The sequence below is a fragment of the Pseudophryne corroboree genome, chromosome 8, assembly GCF_028390025.1.
Source record: "Pseudophryne corroboree isolate aPseCor3 chromosome 8, aPseCor3.hap2, whole genome shotgun sequence".
NCBI lineage: Eukaryota > Metazoa > Chordata > Amphibia > Anura > Myobatrachidae > Pseudophryne > Pseudophryne corroboree.
In genome coordinates this window covers 407,447,043-407,468,787 of record NC_086451.1, presented here as the reverse complement: position 1 = coordinate 407,468,787, position 21,745 = coordinate 407,447,043, and the positions used below count along the sequence as shown (strand labels likewise).

The 21,745-nt window shown below is 46.4% G+C and overlaps 1 pseudogene; it reads left to right on the top strand.

Annotated features, from left to right (window-relative positions):
- Window positions 1-18,230: 18,230 nt before the first annotated feature.
- The window catches only part of LOC134949894 (olfactomedin-4-like), a 95,393-nt pseudogene continuing 91,878 nt past the window's right edge, over window positions 18,231-21,745 (top strand).

Here is a 21,745-nt window from a genome sequence, read left to right as displayed (position 1 = left end):
CTGTACCTGCTGTGGGTTGGGGGCGTGGCCTAATCGCGGCCCGCGAGGCCACGCCCCTTATGCAAATTCAGGGTGTTTTTTTTTCTATGGAATTTTGGCCCCTCAGCTAGGGCTAAATCCAGAGGAGGTGGTCGCTCCCCTCTACACACCCGCACAGGCAGAAGAAAGCAGGGAGACTGCTGCCTCCCTGCAACACCACAGACCTGCCAATACGCAGCAGCGTGTGCTGACTGTAGCACAATGCTGCTGCTGTTGCTGTCAGGATGGGGGAGCTTCTGAGCTGGGACAGAGCTACTCGAGCCGGGGGGCCCCCTAAAACTGTGGGGCCAATGGTACGTACCCCCTGCCCCCCCTTAATCCGGCTCTGCTGCTGGAACCCCCCATTAATCCGTACACCCTGATGCCCCCTCTCCCTCTGTCTCCACTATTCACCGCTGCTCTGCTAAGCAGAACAGCGAGTACAGGAGCTTTCCAACTGCCCCCCCCCCCCCCCACCGCGGGACACTGCGACCTGCGGGTGGGACAGCGGGGCAGACTCCCAAAAATGGGACTGTCCCACGAAAATCGGGACAGTTGGGAGGTATGGGGGTGTGTGAGGGGGTATGCCGTACAGACAGACGGGCACCGGCTCACTGTGTGCTTGACCCCACACATCAGCATACTCAGCAGGGGCTCTCTGGCGCGGAGGAACGTCACTTTCTGGCACACTCCACGCTTCTTAGCTGCAGTTTTGTGGGGCACCTGCCGCTGTGCAGGGTCCGTACTGCCTCTGTTATCTCCAGCCCCAGCAACCCCACCGCTAGCTGCAGCGCTGCCACCCGCAGTGAGGTGCGCCCAGCTCCTTCACACACTTTAGCCGGCGGGTAGCGCTGCAGAAGTCCGAGCTGCTTGCAGGCTCCGACCCCCTCCTCCCTCCAGCCGCAGCGTCTCCTGGCAGCTAACCAGTCACTCCCAGTCTCCCCTTACCACAGTGCCCAGCAGCCGCGAGGTCCGCGCCACGTGCATGCTATGACCCCCTCCTCCCTCCAGCCGCAGCATCTCCTGGGGGCTAACCAGTCACTCCCAGTCTCCCCTTACCACAGTGCCCAGCAGCTGCGCGAGGTCTGTGGTGTGTGACTGAGGAGGGGGGGAGGGATGCGGACGGGCAGAGGAAGCAGGACTCCAGCCTAAGAAAGTCAGCCATGCCAAGTCTCCACCAGCAGCAGATCCCAACAGGTTGGAGTGGAACAGCAGCAGCCAGCAGCAGGGACTCCGGTAAGACACATCTGTCTGTCACCACTGTTTTGTCCCTAATACCAATCTCTCCCGTGCCCTGTGTTCTGTCATGTCCCTGTCACCCCTGGCCTTGCCGTGCCACCCTTATCCTGGCCCTTTCACCCTTATCCTGGCCCTGTTACCCCTATCCTGGCCCTGTCACCCCTGTGCTTGCCCTGTCAACCCTATACTGGCCCTGTCACCCCTGTCCTGGCCCTGCCGCCCCTACCCTGGCCCTGTCACCCCTATCCTGTCCCTGTAATTTCTGTCCTGGCCCCGTCGCCCCTGTCCTGGCCCCGTCACCCGTCCTGGCCCCATCACCACTGTTCTGACCCTGTCACCCCTGTCCTGGCCCTTCTACTGCATACCCTCCAACTACCTTTTTGGCAGGTACAGTACCCGCAGCGCCTCCAGACCTCTCCCCAATGCACCACACCTCCGCACCTTCCCCTCCACCACATGCGGCACTCCACCCCTCCCCCACACGCTGTGCCTCCAGACCCCCTACACCACCCGCGGCTCCCACTCCTTCCCCCCTTCACCACCCACAGCACCTCCAGGCCCCCTCCACCATCCACCCCCCTTATGTCTCCCCCCACACTTGCCCCCCTCCACCTGCAGCATCTGCAGACACCCTCCTCCATCCGCGGTCCCCCCCTCCCCCACCAATGGCACCCCTGCAACTGCCCCTCCACCACCTGCAGCACCTTCCCCCATCCGGCCCCACCCCCACTTCCGCCGCCCCTCCACCCGCAGCATCTACAGACACCATCCGCAGTCCCCCCGCCCCCGCTACATTCTGTACATCGTGCCCTGCAGGTGCTGTTCATGCCATCGCAAGGGGCTGCGCCTCCTTCACCATCGCACGCCCTTTCATTGTGCAACATTTAACCACTAACAAAGGAATGCAGGTAATACTCCATATAATACAAATATTGAACCCCAGAAAGGCATGCAAGGGTTAAGGGGGCGTAGCCCCTTGCGACGGTGTGAAGAGCGCCCGTAGGGCGCGATGAAGCACCTGGTATATATATATATATATATATATATAGCAGTACGGTAGGCCACGGCTGTACCTACCTCTGTGTCATCAGTGCACTCATCGTCCATAAGTAATATAATACTATACTATCCATCCATCTACATTGTATACCTGTGGTGGCTTTTAGTTGTGCGCATTAAAATATGGAGAACAAAAATGTGGAGGTTAAAAAAATAGGGAAAGATCAAGATCCACTTCCACCTCATGCTGAAGCTGCTGCCACTAGTCATGGCCGAGATGATGAAATGCCATCAAGGTCGTCTGCCAAGGCCGATGCCCAATGTCATAGTACAGAGCAAGTAAAATCCAAAACACAAAAAATCAGTAAAATTACCCAAAAATCAAAATTAAAAGCGTCTGAGGAGAAGCGTAAACTTCCCAACATGCCATTTACGACACGGAGTGGCAAGGAACGGCTGAGGCCCTGGCCTATGTTCATGGCTAGTGGTTCAGCTTCACATGAGGATGGAAGCACCCATCCTCTCGCTAGAAAAGAGAAAAGACTTAAGCTGGCAAAAGCACAGCAAAGAACTGTGCGTTCTTCGAAATCACAAATCCCCAAGGACAGTCCAATTGTGTCGGTTGCGATGCCTGACCTTCCCAACACTGGACGGGAAGAGCTTGCGCCTTCCACCATTTGCACGCCCCCTGCAAGTGCTGGAAGGAGCACCCGCAGTCCAGTTCCTGATAGTCAAATTGAAGATGTCAGTGTTGAAGTACACCAGGATGAGGATATGGGTTTTACTGGCGCTGGGGAGGAAATTGACAAGGAGGATTCTGTTGTCCGTGGGAGGAATATGGCCATTGACATGCCTGGTCAAAATACAAAAAAAATCAGCTCTTCAGTGTGGAATTATTTCAACAGAAATGCGGACAACTGGTGTCAAGCCGTGTGTTGCCTTTGTCAAGCTGTAATAAGTAGGGGTAAGGACGTTAACCACCTCGGAACATCCTCCCTTATACGTCACCTGCAGCGCATTCATAATAAGTCAGTGACAAGTTCAAAAACTTTGGGCGACAGCGGAAGCAGTCCACTGACCAGTAAATCCCTTTCTCTTGTAACCAAGCTCCCGAAAAACCACACCACCAACTCCCTCAGTGTCAATTTCCTCCTTACCCAGGAAAGCCAATAGTCCTGCAGGCCATGTCACTGGCAAGTCTGACGAGTCCTCTCCTGCCTGGGATTCCTCCGATACATCCTTGAGTGTAACGCCTACTGCTGCTGGCGCTGCTGTTGTTGCTGCTGGGAGTCGATCGTCATCCCAGAGGGGAAGTCGGAAGACCACTTGTACTACTTCCAGTAAGCAATTGACTGTCCAACAGTCCTTTGCGAGGAAGATGAAATATCACAGCAGTCATCCTGTTGCAAAGCGGATAACTCAGGCCTTGACAACTATGTTGGTGTTAGACGTGCATCCAGTATCCGCCGTTAGTTGACGGGGAACTAGAGAATTGCTTGAGGTAGTGTGCCCCCGTTACCAAATACCATCTAGGTTCCACTTCTCTAGGCAGGCGATACCGATAATGTACACGGACGTCAGAAAAAGACTCACCAGTGTCCTTAAAATGCAGTTGGACCCAATGTCCACTTAACCACGGACATGTGGACAAGTGGAGCAGGGCAGACTCAGGACTATATGACTGTGACAGCCCACTGGGTAGATGTATTGCCTCCCACTGCAAGAACAGCAGCGGCGGCACCAGTAGCAGCATCTTGCAAACGCCAACTCGTTCCTAGGCAGGCTACGCTTTGTATCACCGCTTTCCAGAATACGCACACAGCTGAAAACCTCTTATGGCAACTGAGGAAGATCATCGCAGAATGGCTTACCCCAATTGGACTCTCCTGGGGATTTGTGGCATCGGACAACGCCAGCAATATTGTGTGTGCATTACATCTGGGCAAATTCCAGCACGTCCCATGTTTTGCACATACCTTGAATTTGGTGGTGCAGAATTATTTTAAAAACGACAGGGGCGTGCAAGAGATGCTGTTGGTGGCCAGAAGAATTGCGGGCCACTTTCGGCGTACAGGCACTGCGTACAGAAGACTGGAGCACCACCAAAAACACTCCTGAACCTGCCCTGCCATCATCTGAAGCAAGAGGTGGTAACGAGGTGGAATTCAACCCTCTATATGCTTCAGAGGATGGAGGAGCAGAAAAAGGCCATTCAAGCCTATACATCTGCCCACGATATAGGCAAAGAAGGTGGAATGCACCTGTCTCAAGCGCAGTGGAGAATGATTTCAACGTTGTGCAAGGTTCTGCAACCTTTTTAACTTGCCACACGTGAAGTCAATTCAGACACTGCCAGTCTGAGTCAGGTCATTCCCCTCATCAGGCTTTTGCAGAAGAAGCTGGAGGCATTGAAGGAGGAGCTAAAACAGAGCATTCCGCTAGGCCTGTGGGACTTGTGGATGGAGTCCTTCATTCGCTTAACCAGGATTCACGGGGTGGTCAATCTGTTGAAATCAGAGCACTACATTTTGGCCACCGTGCTCGATCCTAGATTTAAAACCTACGTTGGATCTCTCTTTCCGGTAGACACAAGTCTGCAGAGGTTCAAAGACCTGCTGGTGAGAAAATTGTCAAGTCAAGCGGAACGCGACCCGTCAACATCTCCTCCTTCACATTCTCCCGCAACTGGGGGTGCGAGGAAAAGGCTACGAATTCAGAGCCCACCCGCTGGCGGTGATGCAGGGCAGCCTGGAGCGACTGCTGATGCTGACATCTGGTCCGGACTGAAGGACCTGCCAACGATTACTGACATGTCGTCTACTGTCACTGCATATGATTCTCTCACTATTGAAAGAATGGTGGAGGATTATATGAGTGACCACATCCAAGTAGGCACGTCAGACAGTCCGTACGTATACTGGCAGGAAAAAGAGGCAATTTGGAGGCCCTTGCACAAACTGGCTTTATTCTACCTAAGTTACCCTCCCTCCAGTGTGTACTCCGAAAGAGTGTTTAGTGCCGCCGCTCACCTTGTCAGCAATCGGCGTACGAGGTTACTTCCAGAAAATGTGGAGAAGATGATGTTCATTAAAATGAATTATAATCAATTCCTCCATGGAGACATTCACCAGCAGCAATTGCCTCCAGAAAGTACACGGGGACCTGAGATGGTGGATTCCAGTGGGAACGAATTAATAATCTGTGAGGAGGGGGATGTACACAGTGAAAGGGGTGATGAATCGGACGATGCTGATGAGGTGGACATCTTGCCTCTGTAGAGCCAGTTTGTGCAAGGAGAGATTGATTGCTTCTTTTTTGGTGGGGGCCCAAACCAACCAGTCATTTCAGTCACAGTCGTGTGGCAGACCCTGTCGCTAAAATGATGGGTTGGTTAAAGTGTGCATGTCCTGTTTATACAACATAAGGGTGGGTGGGAGGGCCCAAGGACAATTCCATCTTGCACCTCTTTTTTCTTTCATTTTTCTTTGCATCATGTGCTGTTTGGGGATTATTTTTTTGAAGGGCCATCCTGCGTGACACTGCAGTGCCACTCCTAGATGGGCCAGGTGTTTGTGTCGGCCACTTGGGTCACTTATCTTAGTCATCCAGCGACCTTGGTGCAAATTTTAGGACTAAAAATAATATTGTGAGGTGTGAGGTGTTCAGAATAGACTGAAAATTAGTGGAAATTATGGTTATTGAGGTTAATAATACTATGGGATCAAAATGACCCCCAAATTCTATGATTTAAGCTGATTTTTAGGGTTTTTTGAAAAAAACACCCGAATCCAAAACACACCCGAATCCGACAAAAAAAATTCGGTGAGGTTTTGCCAAAACGCGTTCGAACCCAAAACACGGCCGCGGAACCGAACCCAAAACCAAAACACAAAACCCGAAAAATTTCCGGTGCACATCACTAGTGATTATATGCATGCGCTTTCGCCACACAACACTAATTGACATGAACATTAGCATTGACACTAGAAGTGTAGAACCCAATATAAACTTTCCATTTACTTCCCTATGTGTCCTGTTTATTCCTGTTCTTATGGCTTCTATGTAAATTTATGTTTGCACACCTTTGTGTGCGTCATTACATTAATCAAAACAGACAAGTCAAACAAAAGTTGCATTGTACAAACAAAGTGCCATGTGAGGATTGTCTTCTGCTTCACAAATCACTGAGTGTTCATGTTCTGGGAGCTCTGTCGCAATTTAATCACACATAATTACATAAGGAATATGTAGAGGTTTTTTTTGTTCAACTGTTTAATGAGGAATTCAAAATAAGACGGGATACAATATATGTAAAACACTATGTTATTTGTTCTTTGATTTATCCGGAGATTAAAAATTAAAATATGTGATAGAAAACTGGATGGGACCCAATATACACAAGATTATATACAAAACAATGAGTGTCACAGAAAGTCCAGTGATGGAAAAGAAAACCTCAGTTCCTCCACAAGTGAATCCACTGTTTCCTATTGTCAGTCCCTTGGTTTTTAGCATGTTGCATAAAAGCAAGATCAGTATTTCTTCATAGGTGCATTACACTGTCAGGCCAGCCAGGTACCACATACACTGCACACACCATGTCCTAGGCAGTGATTTTATAAATTAAATCCCACCAAGCTATCTAGATCAAATGAACACTTACACAAATAAAGAAGCAGTGCGGGTGCACTTCCCTATCGACAGGAGCACCACTTACCAATTTGATGCCCTAGGCAAGTTTCTGACTGGTGACCCCAATCACTGAGTAGGGGGTGTGACCTTGCCAAATGGGTATGGCCTCATGATAGTGGATGAATGGGGAGGCAGAGTGTGTCAGTGTCTCCAGCCATTAATTCTCTCTCCCTTTTATATCCAGCCATCAAGTCTCTCCACCTTGTGTCTCCAGCCATCAAGTCTCTCCCCCTTGTATTTCCCACCATGAAGTCTCTCCACCTTGTGTCTCCAGCCATCAAGTCTCTCCGCCTTGTATTTCCCACCATCAAGTGTCTCCACCTTGTGTCTCTAGCCATCAAGTGTCTCCACCTTGTGTCTCCAGCCATCAAGTCTCGCCCCCTTGTGTCTCCAGCCATCAAGTCTCCCCACTTTGTGACTCCAGCCATCAAGTCTCTCCACCTTGTGTCCCCAGCCATCAAGTCTCTCCCCCTTGTGTCTCCAGCCACGAAGTCTCTCCCCCTTGGGTGTCTCAAATCTCTGCCTCTTGTGTGTCTCCAGCAATCCAATCCCCAACCTATCTCTTCTTTAACAAACTCTCATAATTTCCTTACCTTTACTGTCTTCCCTCTTCTTTCCTCCGCAGCACTTTCTCTGCTGTGAATAATGCTGATGTAACATTAAGTCACACCAGCTTCACACTGATGGAAGCTGCAGGAGCTGTATGGTCGGCACTGGGCTGAGCAGACTTTCTGATACTGCTGCTCCACTGCCTGTCATATAATATGACAGAACACGTATTTATCCCATCAGAGGACAGCCACTGTCAGCCGGGAATTCTGAAATCTGGAGCCGGCACAGTGGAGCTTAAATGTCCAGCCTGCCCTGATACCCCTAGGCATTTGCTTATACTGCCTATTCTTAGGGTCGGCTCTGCCTATCGATCAAAATGTGTAAACAGATACATTGCAGAGTGCGTACTATGCTAGTTTGACTCGGGTTTCTTGTGGGAAATTGCACTGCGCAAGATCAGAAAGAGGCAGCAGACACAAGAGACTCTGCAGATTTGGATGTTTCTGGCATTGATGCTCATCTGCGCCATGATAGGAGGCTCAGGGGAGGACAGTGCAGTGTAGGCCACATACCTTAGATTAGGGATGTGCACAGGGCCATTTTTGCTGAAATGGATTTGGTTCTAATTTGTCGTCCGGCTTTGGATTTGGATTTGCCAAACTGCAGTGACTGGCTTTGGATTTACAGATATGTACAGTATAAACAGCGCAATAGGATAAAGTGCAACAGTGCAAACAGTATAAACAAATAAACAATAGCTATATATATATATATATATATATATATATATATATACACTGCTCAACAATCAATTTCACATACTGTTGTGCAAATGGAATAGACAACAGGTGGAAATTATAGGCAATTAGCAAGACACCCCCAATAAAGGAGTTGTTCTGCAGGTTGTGACCACAGACCACTTCTCAGCTCCTATGCTTTCTGGCTGATGTTTTGGTCACTTTTGAAAGCTGGCAGTGCTTTCACTCTAGTGGTAGCATGAGACGGAGTCTACAACCCTCACAAGTGGCTCAGGTAGTGCAGCTCATCCAGGATGGCACATCAATGCGAGCTGTGGCAAGAAGGTTTGATGTGTCTGTCAGCGTAGTGTCCAGAGCATGGAGGCACTACCAGGAGACAGGCCAGTACATCAGGAGACGTGGAGGAGGCCGTAGGAGGGCAACAACCCAGCAACAGGACCGCTATCTCCGCCTTTTTGCAAGGAGGAACAGAAGGAGCACTTCCAGAGCCCTGCAAAATTACCTCCAGCAAGCCACAAATGTGCATGTGTCTACTCAAACGATCAGAAACAGACTCCATGAGGGTGGTATGAGGGCCTGACGTCCACAGGTGGGGGTTGTGCTTACAGCCCAACACCGTGCAGGACGTTTTGCATTTGCCAGAGAACACCAAGATTGGCAAATTCGCCACTGGCGCCCTATGCTCTTCACAGATGAAAGCAGGTTCTCACTGAGCACATGGGATAGACGTGACAGAGTCTGGAGACGCCAAGGAGAACGTTCTGCTGCCTGCAACATCCTCCAGCATGACCGGTTTGGCAGTGGGTCAGTAATGGTGTGGGGTGGCATTTCTTTGATGGGCCGCACAGCCCTCCATGTGCTCGCCAGAGGTAGCCTGACTGCCATTAAGTACCGAGATGAGATCCTCAGACCCCTTGTGAGACCATATGCTGGTGCGGTTGGCCCTGGGTTCCTCCTAATGCAAGACAATGCTAGACCTCATGTGGCTGGAGTGTGTCAGCAGTTCCTGCAAGACGAAGGCATTGATGCTATGGACTGGCCCGCCTGTTCCCCAGACCTGAATCCAATTGAGCACATCTGGGAAATCATGTCTCGCACCATCCACCAACGCCACGTTGCACCACAGACTGTCCAGGAGTTGGCGGATGCTTTAGTCCAGGTCTGGGAGGAGATCTCTCAGGAGGCTATCCGCCACCTCATCAGGAGCATGCCCAGGCATTGTAGGGAGGTCATACAAGCACGTGGAGGCCACACACACTACTGAGCCTCATTTTGACTTGTTTTAAGGACATTACATCAAAGTTGGATCAGCCTGTAGTGTGTTTTTCCACTTTAATTTTGAGTGTAACTCCAAATCCAGACCTCCATGGGTTAATAAGTTTGATTTCCATTGATAATTTTTGTGTGATTTTGTTGTCAGCACATTCAACTATGTAAAGAACAAAGTATTTAATAAGAATATTTCATACATTCAGATCCAGGATGTGTTGTTTAAGTGTTCCCTTTATTTTTTTGAGCAGTGTATATAATTTTTTTTATTTTTTTATTTAAAAAAAAAATATTTGTATTTTTAACTTGCAGTTCGTAGATTACTTCGTGGAATCACAAGGCTTATAGATGCGCGTGAACACAGCGCACCGAACAGTAGAATTTAAAGCAGAGTAAAGTGCAGCGTGTCCCTGTATACAGTTACTATATACTGCACAGCCACAATTAGTCTGGAGTCTGGATGGACACAGTAGCGGATCTTGCTACAGGCACACGGGATTTTTGCCCGAGGCGCCGCCTTCCAGAGGGCGCTGCCACCATCCGGAGGGCGCCGCCACCATCTGGAGGGTGCCGCCGCCGTGGCAAGATCCGCTACTGGTGGTGACCCCCGGTGCTGGCTGTCACTGCTGTGCGGTGCGCGATGACGTCATCACGCACTGCACGGCATTGTGGAACGGCACATAGACACTAGGGGTCATGATTGACCTCTAGTGTCTATGGGGTGCTATGGGAGAGACGTCATGACGTCTCCTCCATAGATCAGAGGAGCGGCGCCGGCGGCCGAAGACGGAGACAGAGGGCAGCGGGCAGCAGCGGACGGGAATCAGGAGCGGGGATGGTCAGTATTAATTAATTTCTTATTTTTTATTTATGTTTTTGTAAGCGGTGCAACTAGTAGGCACAAATGGGGGCACAACTGTACTATGGCAATACCACTGGGGGCACAAACGGGGCACAACTGTACTGGGGACAATACCACTGGGGGCACAAACAGGGCACAACTGTACAGAGGGCATAACTGACCACGCCCCTTTATGAATCCACACCCCTATTTTCGCCCGGGGCACCACAAGGGCTAGAACTGGCCCTGGATGGACACAGCCCAGTGTGTCCCTATATATACAATCAGTCACTACTGCACAGCCTCAATTAGTCTGGAGTCTGGATGCGGTCCGGATTCCAGGTAATCTGGACCGCTCAGCTCTACCTTAGATGCATGTTTACGCTAGTGATGTGCACCGGAAATTTTTCGGGTTTTGGATTTAGATTCGGTTCCGCGGCCGTGTTTTGGATTCGGACGCGTTTTGGCAAAACCTCCATGACATTTTTTTGTCGGATTCGGGTGTGTTTTGGATTCGGGTGTTTTTTTTAAAAAACCCCCTCAAAAACAGCTTAAATCATAGAATTTGGGGGTCATTTTGATCCCATAATATTATTAACCTCAATAACCATAATTTCCACTCATTTTCAGTCTATTCTGAACACCTCACACTTCACAATATTATTTTTAGTCATAAAATTTGCACAGAGATCGCTGGATGACTAAGCTAAGCGACCCAAGTGGCCGACACAAACACCTGGCCCATCTAGGAGTGGCACAGCAGTGTCAGACAGGATGGTAGATTAAAAAAATACTCCCCAAACAGCACATGATGCAAATAAAAAAAGAGGCGCAATGAGGTAGCTGTGTGACTAAGCTAAGCGACCCAAGTGGCCGACACAAACACCTGGCCCATCTAGGAGTGGCACTGCAGTGTCAGACAGGATGGCACTTAAAAAAATAGTCCCCAAACAGCACATGATGCAAAGAAAAATGAAAGAAAAAAGAGGTGCAAGATGGAATTGTCCTTGGGCCCTCCCACCCACCCTTATGTTGTATAAACAGGACATGCACACTTTAACAAACCCATCATTTCAGCGACAGGGTCTGCCAAAACGACTGTGACTGAAATGACTGGTTGGTTTGGGCCCCCACCAAAAAAGAAGCAATCAATCTCTCCTTGCACAAACTGGCTCTACAGAGGCAAGATGTCCACCTCCTCCTCATCCTCCGATTCCTCACCCCTTTCACTATGTACATCACCCTCCTCACAGATTATTAATTCGTCCCCACTGGAATCCACCATCTCAGGTCCCTGTGTACTTTCTGGAGGCAATTGCTGGTGAATGTCTCCACGGAGGAATTGATTATAATTCATTTTGATGAACATCATCTTCTCCACATTTTCTGGAAGTAACCTCGTACGCTGATTGCTGACAAGGTGAGCGGCTGCACTGAACACTCTTTCGGAGTACACACTGGAGGGGGGGTAACTTGGGTAAAATAAAGCCAGTTTGTGCAAGGGCCTCCAAATTGCCTTTTTTTCCTGCCAGTATACGTACGTTCCTACTTGGATGCTTTCACTCATATAATCCTCCACTATTCTTTCAATGGTGAGAGAATCATATGCAGTGACAGTAGACGACATGTCAGTAATCGTTGACAGGTCCTTCAGTCCGGACCAGATGTCAGCACTCGCTCCAGACTACCCTGCATCACCGCCAGCGGGTGGGCTCGGAATTCTTAGCCTTTTCCTCGCACCCCCAGTTGCGGGAGAATGTGAAGGAGGAGCTGTTGACGGGTCACGTTCCGCTTGACTTGACAATTTTCTCACCAGCAGGTCTTTGAACCTCTGCAGGAAAGAGAGATACAGCTTAGGTTTTAAATCTAGGATCGAGCACGGTGGCCAAAATGTAGTGCTCTGATTTCAACAGATTGACCACCCGTGAATCCTGGTTAAGCAAATTAAGGGCTCCATCCACAAGTCCCACATGCCTAGCAGAATCGCTCTGTTTTAGCTCCTCCTTCAATGTCTCCAGCTTCTTCTGCAAAAGCCTGATGAGGGGAATGACCTGACTCAGGCTGGCAGTGTCTGAACTGACTTCCCGTGTGGCAAGTTCAAGGGTTGCAGAACCTTGCACAACGTTGAAATCATTCTCCACTGCGCTTGATTCAGGTGCATTCCCCCTCCTTTGCCTATATCGTAGGTAGCTGTATAGGCTTGAATGGCCTTTTGCTGCTCCTCCATCCTCTGAATCATATAGAGGGTTGAATTCCACCTCGTTACCACCTCTTGCTTCAGATGATGGCAGGGCAGGTTCAGGAGTGTTTGCTGGTGCTCCAGTCTTCGGCACGCGGTGGCTGAGTGCCGAAAGTGGCCCGCAATTCTTCGGGCCACCGACAGCATCTCTTGAATGCCCCTGTCATTTTTTAAATAATTCTGCACCACCAAATTCAATGTATGTGCAAAACATGGGACGTGCTGGAATTTGCCCACATGTAATGCACGCACAATATTGGTGGCGTTGTCCGATGTCACAAATCCCCAGGACAGTCCAATTGGGGTGAGCCATTCTGCGATGATGTTCCTCAGTTTCCGTAAGAGGTTGTCCGCTGTGTGCCTCTTCTGGAAAGCGGTGATACAAAGCGTAGCCTGCCTAGGGACGAGTTGGCATTTGCGAGATGCTGCTACTGGTGCCGCCGCTGCTGTTCTTGCTGTGGGAGGCAATACATCTACCCAGTGGGCTGTCACAGTCATATAGTCCTGAGTCTGCCCAGCTCCACTTGTCCACATGTCCGTGGTTAAGTGGACATTGGGTACAACTGCATTTTTTAGGACACTGATGACTCTTTTTCTGAGGTCTGTGTACATTTTCGTTATCGCCTGCCTTGAGAAATGGAACCTAGATGGTATTTGGTACCGGGGACACAGTATCTCAATCAATTCTCTAGTTCCCTGTGAATTAACGGTGGATACCGGAAACACGTTTCTCACCACCCAGGCTGCCAAGGCCTGAGTTATCCGCTTTGCAGCAGGATGACTGCTGTGATATTTCATCTTTCTTGCAAAGGACTGTTGGACAGTCAATTGCTTACTGGAAGTAGTACAAGTGGTCTTCCGACTTCCCCTCTGGGATGACGATCGACTCCCAGCAGCAGTAGGCGTTACACTCAAGGATGCATCGGAGGAATCCCAGGCAGGAGAGGACTCGTCAGACTTGACAGTGACATGGCCTGCAGGACTATTGGCTTTCCTGTCTAAGGAGGAAATTGACACTGAGGGAGTTGGTGGTGTGGTTTACAGGAGCTTGGTTACAAGAGGAAGGGATTTAGTTGGCAGTGGACTGCTTCCGCTGTCACCCAAAGTTTTTGAACTTGTCACTGACTTCTGATGAATGCTGTTCAGGTGACGTATAAGGGAGGATGTTCCGAGGTGGTTAACGTCCTTACCCCTACTTATTACAGCTTGACAAAGGCAACACACGGCTTGACACCAGTTGTCTGCATTTCTTTTGAAATATTTCCACACCGAAGAGGTGATTTTTTTTGTATTTTGAGTTGACCAGGCATGTCAATGGCCATATTCGTCCTACGGACAACAGGTGTCTTTCCGGGTGCCTGACTTAAACAAACCACCTCACCATCAGAATCCTCCTTGTCAATTTCCTACCCAGCGCCAGCAACACCCATATACTCATCCTGGTGTACTTCAACAGTGACATCTTCAATTTGACTATCAGGAACTGGACTGCGGGTGCTCCTTCCAGCACTTGCAGGGGGCGTGCAAATGGCGGAAGACGCCACCTCTTCCCGTCCAGTGTTGGGAAGGTCAGGCATTGCAACCGACACAATTGGACTCTCCTTGGGGATTTGTAATTTAGAAGAACGCACAGTTCTTTGCTGTGCTTTTGCCATCTTAACTCTTTTAAGTTTTCTAGCAGGAGGATGAGTGCTTCCATCGTCATGTGAAGCTGAACCACTAGCCATGAATATAGGCCAGGCCCTCAGCCGCTCCTTGCCACTCCGTGTCGTAAATGGCATATTGGCAAGTTTACGCTTCTCATCAGACGCTTTTAATTTTGATTTTTGGGTCCTTTTACTGAACTTTTGTTTTTTGGATTTTACATGCTCTCTACTATGACATTGGGCATCGGCCTTGGCAGACGACGTTGATGGCATTTCATCGTCTCGGCCATGACTAGTGGCAGCAGCTTCAGCACGAGGTAAAAGTGGATCATGATCTTTCCCTATTTTACCCTCCACATTTTTGTTCTCCATTTTTTAATGTGTGGAATTATATGCCAGTAATATATCAATAGCAATGGCCTACTGTACCGTACTGCTATATATTATATACTGGTGGTCAGCACAATTATGCACTGTACTCCTACTATATATACTGCGCACAACAACTAAAAGGCATCACAGGTATGGATGGATAGCATACTTGACGACACAGAGGTAGGTAGAGCAGTGACCTACTGTACCGTACTGCTATATATTATATACTGGTGGTCAGCAAAATTATGCACTGTACTCCTACTATATATACTGCGCACAACAACTAAAATACACCACAGGTATGGATGGTTAGTATACTAGACGACACAGAGGTAGGTAGAGCAGTGGCCTACTGTACCGTACTGCTATATATTATATACTGGTGGTCAGCAAAATTATGCACTGTACTCCTACTATATATACTGCGCACAACAACTAAAATGTACCACAGGTATGGATGGATAGTATACTTGACGACACAGAGGTAGGTAGAGCAGTGGCCTACTGTACTGTACTGCTATATATTATATACTGGTGGTCAGCAAAATTATGCACTGTACTCCTACTATATATACTGTACACAACAACTAAAATGCACCACAGGTATGGATGGATAGTATACTTGACGACACAGAGGTAGGTAGAGCAGTGGCCTACTGTACCGTACTGCTATATATTATATACTGGTGGTCAGCAAAATTATGCACTGTACTCCTACTATATACTACAATGCAGCGCAGATATGGAGCGTTTTTCAGGCAGAGAACGTATAATACTGGTGGTCACTGGTCACTGGTCAGCAAAACTCTGCACTGTCCTCCTCCTATATAATACTGGTGGTCCCCAGTACCCACAATAAAGTAGTGTGAGCACAGATGTATGCAGCACACTGAGCACAGATATGGAGCGTTTTTCAGGCAGAGAACGTAGATATTTGCAGCACACTGAGCACAGATATTTGCAGCACACTGAGCACAGATATTTGCAGCACACTGAGCACAGATATTTGCAGTCCCCTTAACATAGAAACTGAGAGGATGCCAGCCACGTCCTCTCACGATCATCTCCAATGCACGAGTGAAAAATGGCGGCGACGCGCAGCTCCTTATATAGAATACGAATCTCGCGAGAATCCGACCGCGGGATGATGACGTTCGGGCGCGCTCGGTTTAATCGAGCAAGGTGGGAGGATCCGAGTTGCTCGGACCCGTGCAAAAAAAGGTGAAGTTCGGGCGGGTTCAGATTCCGACGAACCGAACCCGCTCATCACTAATTGTAAGTTCATTTTTACAATGCAGATAGTCATGTTCTCTTTCAAATATATTGCAGATCATTTTGTGCATTTTTAAATCTACAAGTTTCTGAGTCTCTATAGTAAAATACCATTAAACCACATACAGTATATAGGTTTCTTTTTTCTAAAGTGTGTTTGTTCTAATCTTAGGAAAAGCAGTGTCTACCCTTTCCAACCTTTCATCAACTAGCTCTGTCATCGAAGGAACATTTGGGCTTCTCCAAATTCATTGATTAGACCATCCTGGAGGAGCCCTCATGTATGTGTATATCAGTTAGGAGTAGGGTACATTTTTAGGAACAGGTAGAGCTTCATGGACAGAGCAGATGATGTTGAAGTTGAGTAGAACTTACACTATATGTGCTTAGCTACCTGAGGGAAAGAGTGTGTATGTATGCATGAGCTTCTAACGCTTTCCTCCACCTATTACATTTAGAAAAAACGGTAATACTTATCTTTCCATAGCCATGGAGCATTCAATTTAGGTGATGTACAGTAGTTGGGACGTGTGGATGGTGGATGAAAGAGTCAGGTGATGTTAGGCAGGCAATGATTCTGATATAACCAAATATAATGGTTCATATAAATAAAATATTTACTAAAGGTGCTGAGAAAATAGGCTAAAATCAGTTGTAAACTGGGACAGGTGTTGAACTAATTGCTGCTGCCAGGAGACAGTGGGGTCTATGTACTAAGACGTTAAAAGTGGACAGAGATAGAGTACCAGTCAATCAGCTCCTAATTGCCATGTCACAGTTAGGAGCTGATTGGTTGGTACTTTAGCGCTTTCAACTTTATCTCTCTCTCCAAGGCTTACAACATAGACCCCCATGTTTTAGAGAATTTTTTTTTTACATAAACTGAAAAGTAAAGAAACAATTGAAGTATCAACACATCCACACTGTGGATGTAATATAAATACAAAAAAATATTTATTTTGCACACATAAAACAAGCACCTTAAAGTAAGCATTGACCCAGTCAGTATACTTACCTTCCCCCCTGGCCTCCTAACCCTCCCTCACCGCAGCCTAACCCTAACCCTCAGCGGTTGTGCCTAAATCAACCCTACTCCCTGCAGCCTAAGCCTAACCCTGCCCCCCACAACCTAACCCATCCCGGGGAGGAGGGGCCTAACCCTAACACCCCCCCTTCCCCACAGCCTAGACCTAACCCTCCGAGGCTGCAGCCTAACTCTAACCCTCCCCTGTAGCCTATACCTAAGATCCCCACCCCACCCTGCCTGGCTTACCTGTTCTGCATCCCTGTGGATTGTCGTTCGGCATCTTGGCTGTCAGGATTCCAGCACCGAGGTGGTGAACCTATTCGGGATGCTGGTGTCGGCATTCTGAATATTGTCGGGATTCCTGCGTCTGTTATCTGACTGCCGGGATCCCGATAAGCTAGGATCCTGACTGTATCCTGCAGTGGGGTGTACTAATGGTGGTAGAAGGCTGATGAGAAAATAGTGGTACTACCGCTTTAGGAGTACGGTAGAAGAGGTGACAAAATATAATAAAAACAGTAGGAATTATGTAATTGCAAGTAAGAATACAAAGAATAGGTAGTGTGAAATACTTACAATGGTAAAGTGGATAGGAAATGTGGGGGGAATAGTCTCCCAAATGGGATTTACTCTTGTTTGAGATCTAATATCCATAAACAGTTACTGTGTAGATGTAAGATGTACTATTGCTTATAATACATCAGCTTTCCCGACATGATTATAATGGGTTGGTATCATGTGACCGGTGGCAGTGGGAATAGTCCTTGTTGGTCTGCATGCCGACTGGCAGGCTAGTCAGTGTTCGGCGCCGGTATTGTGAGACCGCCGGTCACATAACTGCATCACGATTATAACTAATGACATCATAGTTCACTATTTAAACTGATTTAAAGATCTTATTTCCTTAAATTATACAAAGTTGAAGAAATATTTATTTAGTTCTCTCCCCTCCCACCCACCCACTCACCCATCTTATTACCCACATTTCTAAAACTACAAACGTTGCTAGATCTTTTATTTAGGAACCAATTTGATGGAAAAGGCAGCTGTAGAAAATTTGATTTGTCCATCAAAATACTTTAGATTAATAATAATGGTCAGTAGTTGGTTAATCCAAGTTAAGACATATGTGATCTATTGAGCAGTAAAGCCAAAAAAGTATTTGTGAAGTGGTCCAGGAAATGGTAAGACTTCAGAAGGCTCATTGTTAACTGAATGACACTCCTCCCGGTAGCAAGAGATGTATATAATGTGAGCATTATCACATGAGAGTAACTCACAAGACTAACACTGCAAAAACAAGATGATAATCTTACTGCTATTGAGTCTAGGAATTTGCCAGGCTCAATTGTATTCGACTTGGGTAAGTATGGGGAAGGATTGACATAGAGGAGGTATAGAAGGATAGGAATAAAATGAGGGAAATTGATTTTTTGATAAGGAAACGTGATAGCTATTACATAATAAAGGATGTATGATTATGAGGTCTGTTGGTACTACATCAGGATAATCAGAAGTGGGGCTTCTCAGCATAAACATTATTTATAACTCTCTAGCTGTTGTGGACCTTAATGTGCCCAACAATCTTCTAGTCTAGTATTTCCCAAACTCATCCTCAAGTCATCTAAAAGTCCAGGTTTTAAGGCTATCCTTGTGCACAGATGATATAATCAAATTGACTGAGGTACTAATTAAGACACCTGTGCTTAAGCATGGATAGTTTTAAAACCAGGACTGTTGGGATGCCTTAAAGATGTGTTTGGGAAACCATGTTCTAACCCACAACAGCTAGAGATTCACAGGTTGTAAGGCTGGCTCTTCAAAAATACATGACTAGTGGCTATGATTAATATACTGTACTATAAAACATGTAGCCACCATGCTGATAGTGTAACGGTAAGTAACATCAAAAGTTTTTGAAGATATTATAAAACAAACATAGGTATGTTTTATCATGAACTACCCCAGTAAAAAAAATTCTCTCTCTAGAATCCAAGCACATCCCTTTCAAACCAGAAGACAGTGAATGGGTTTCTGGATGACCGTGGAGTCTGTCAATGCTCTGTTATGCTGCCAGATCCCACCTTCCCTGCAGACCGTATGAAGGTTCTGGAGGCATCTAGCTATAGCCTGAGTATCAGCATTCAGCAGGAGCTCACTAAGGTAAGCACTATCATTTGAAGGAAGAGAGAGGGGGCATGGATTCTCTAGTGGGAAAATAAGAGATAGAGAGGGATTGATAGACAAATTTAAAAAAAGATAAATTGGTGAAATAGGAGAGAAAATTAAGAGAAGTTAGAGAGAAAAACACAGAAGATGAGAGAGGAAAAAAGAGGAGTAACAGAGAACTAAGAGAGAGGTGCAATAATAGATACAGATACATGGATAAATGAAGAGTAAGAGAAGAGAGTAAGGCTTGATAAATATAAATTTCTCGACAAGAACACAAATACTGTAGCAAGGACGGAGGGAGGGAGAGTAAGAGTGGTGTGATTGGTATGAGAGATATACATAAGGGTTTGGTACACACATAATTTATTACTTATCAGTTAAAATACTGCTAATTCTGAATTTGCCAGATACAAAGCTACCAAAGCAAACTGGATGTTTACATGCAAAATAGAAAGGACTTGACACAGAGGGTGGAGTTCATGGAGAAGGGAAGTGCTTCCTACACTGATCTAGACTTTGAGTTGTTAAAGGTGGAGATCGTTCAGTTGGAGACCTTAGCAGAGGAACTCAAGTCATCCTTTAATGGCTCGAATAAGAAAGTGGGAGCCCTATATTTGGAGGTAAGTGTTGACCACTCTCTGAGGGTCATTCCGAGTTGTTCGCTCGTTGACGATTTTCGCAACGGAGCGATTAAGGCAAAAATGCGCATGCGCATGGTACGCAGCGCACTTGCGCTAAGTATTTTAGCACAAAACTTAGTAGATTTACTCACGTCCGAACGAAGAATTTTCATCGTTGAAGTGATCGGAGTGTGATTGACAGGAAGTGGGTGTTTCTGGGTGGAAACTGACCGTTTTCTGGGAGTGTGCGGAAAAACGCAGGCGTGCCAGGATAAAACGCGGGAGTGTCTGGAGAAATGGGGGAGTGGCTGGCCGAATGCAGGGCGTGTTTGTGACATCAAACCAGGAACGAAACGGACTGAGCTGATCGCAGTGTAGGAGTAAGTCTCGAGCTACTCAGAAACTGCTAAGAATTATTTAATCGCAATTCTGCTAATCTTTCATTCGCTATTCTGCTAAGCTAAGATACACTCCCAGAGGGCGGTGGCCTAGCGTGTGCAATGCTGCTAAAAGCAGCTAGCGAGCGAACAACTCGGAATGAGGGCCTTTGTCAGTAAAACATGGGTTGGATAGTAATATATTCTTAGTCAAGTTTTTTCAAGAAATGCTGTATCTGCAAAACCAAGAGGTCCCCCAAATTGTATGAAGATAATAGTCAGTTACTTCTTTTTTTGATATGTGGTATCAACATATGATTAATAAGTACTGTACTCGTATGGAAAACTTTTTATAGATGTTTTGTTTTGTTAATACCCATGCTATGGTAGATTCTACACACACTGTAAAAATAATACATCTAACAGATGCATATTTATTAAGATAAGGATTCTGTATTATAGAAAGTAAATTACTAAAACTCAGTGTAACTATTTGTATTTCATCATCTTGGTAGATCCATAACATATCCACCATGGTGACCCAGCTAGAGACGTACAATAAGAACAATGTTCTGGCAGTCCGAAGGGAAATTGCCTCTTTCCAAAAACGCCTGGATGAGTGTAAACGCAATGACATGATGATTTAATCCTCATACGTAGAGTACAGTAAGATCAGGATTTAAGGAGTCACCCATATATAGGGTAAATTAACCCAATTGATTCTGTTCTTATTAATATATTTTCTTGTATTTGATTTTGTAGGCTATAAGAACAATAACATTATAGACAACAAACACAAAGACTAATTTATATGAATTATTTTTTAATAAATAAATCTTTTTTTTTTCTTTTTCAGCAAATGTCTTTTTAAAATGAATACATCTTTTGTTATTTCCCCAGAATCATTATTTTACCTTATTTTATGTTATTGGGTAAGGGACCTAATTTTTAATTAATAAATTATAATTATCAGGTCTAAAATACAATAGTTAATAAATACTGTATTTAATTACTACATATGTGAAACATGAAGTAAAGTAGCTAGGTGGTATCCGGACATATGGTCAACAGTTACTATGCCGACATTCATAATTTTGACACAACAACACTAGAATGTCGCCATGTGAAGTGTCTATAGCTTTGTTTAGGATGTAGGGATGAGGGTAAGGGGTTAGGCTGCGGGGGAAGGTAAAGAGGTTAGGGTTAGGCACTAGTGGGAGTGTTAGTGTAAAGGATAGAGGAATAATACTCACCAGAATGGCACTCTTTAGATATCCCCATCTGAACTTCTCCTCACTTGACCGACAGGAAGGAGAAGTCTATCAAGTTGACCTGTCATTTGTGTAGACATGACAAATGTCTACACGGTCACTCTCAACAAGCTAAGCATAGATAGCAAACAATTTAGTAGAATTGTTCAATAAAATTTGGTATGCAGCTACAGTATGTACAAATAAGTGTGTATCCCCAGACACTAAAAAGACAAATGGAACAAATGAGTTTTGTACATAAACCAGAGCGCCTACCAAATATCACATCACCACATGTAATACATTTCTTTTGTACATGTAAAGAGCAAAATAAATTCAATCACCATTAAGTGAAATAAAGTCCTCAGTAGTTGGAAACAGTAAACGGATGAGTATTCC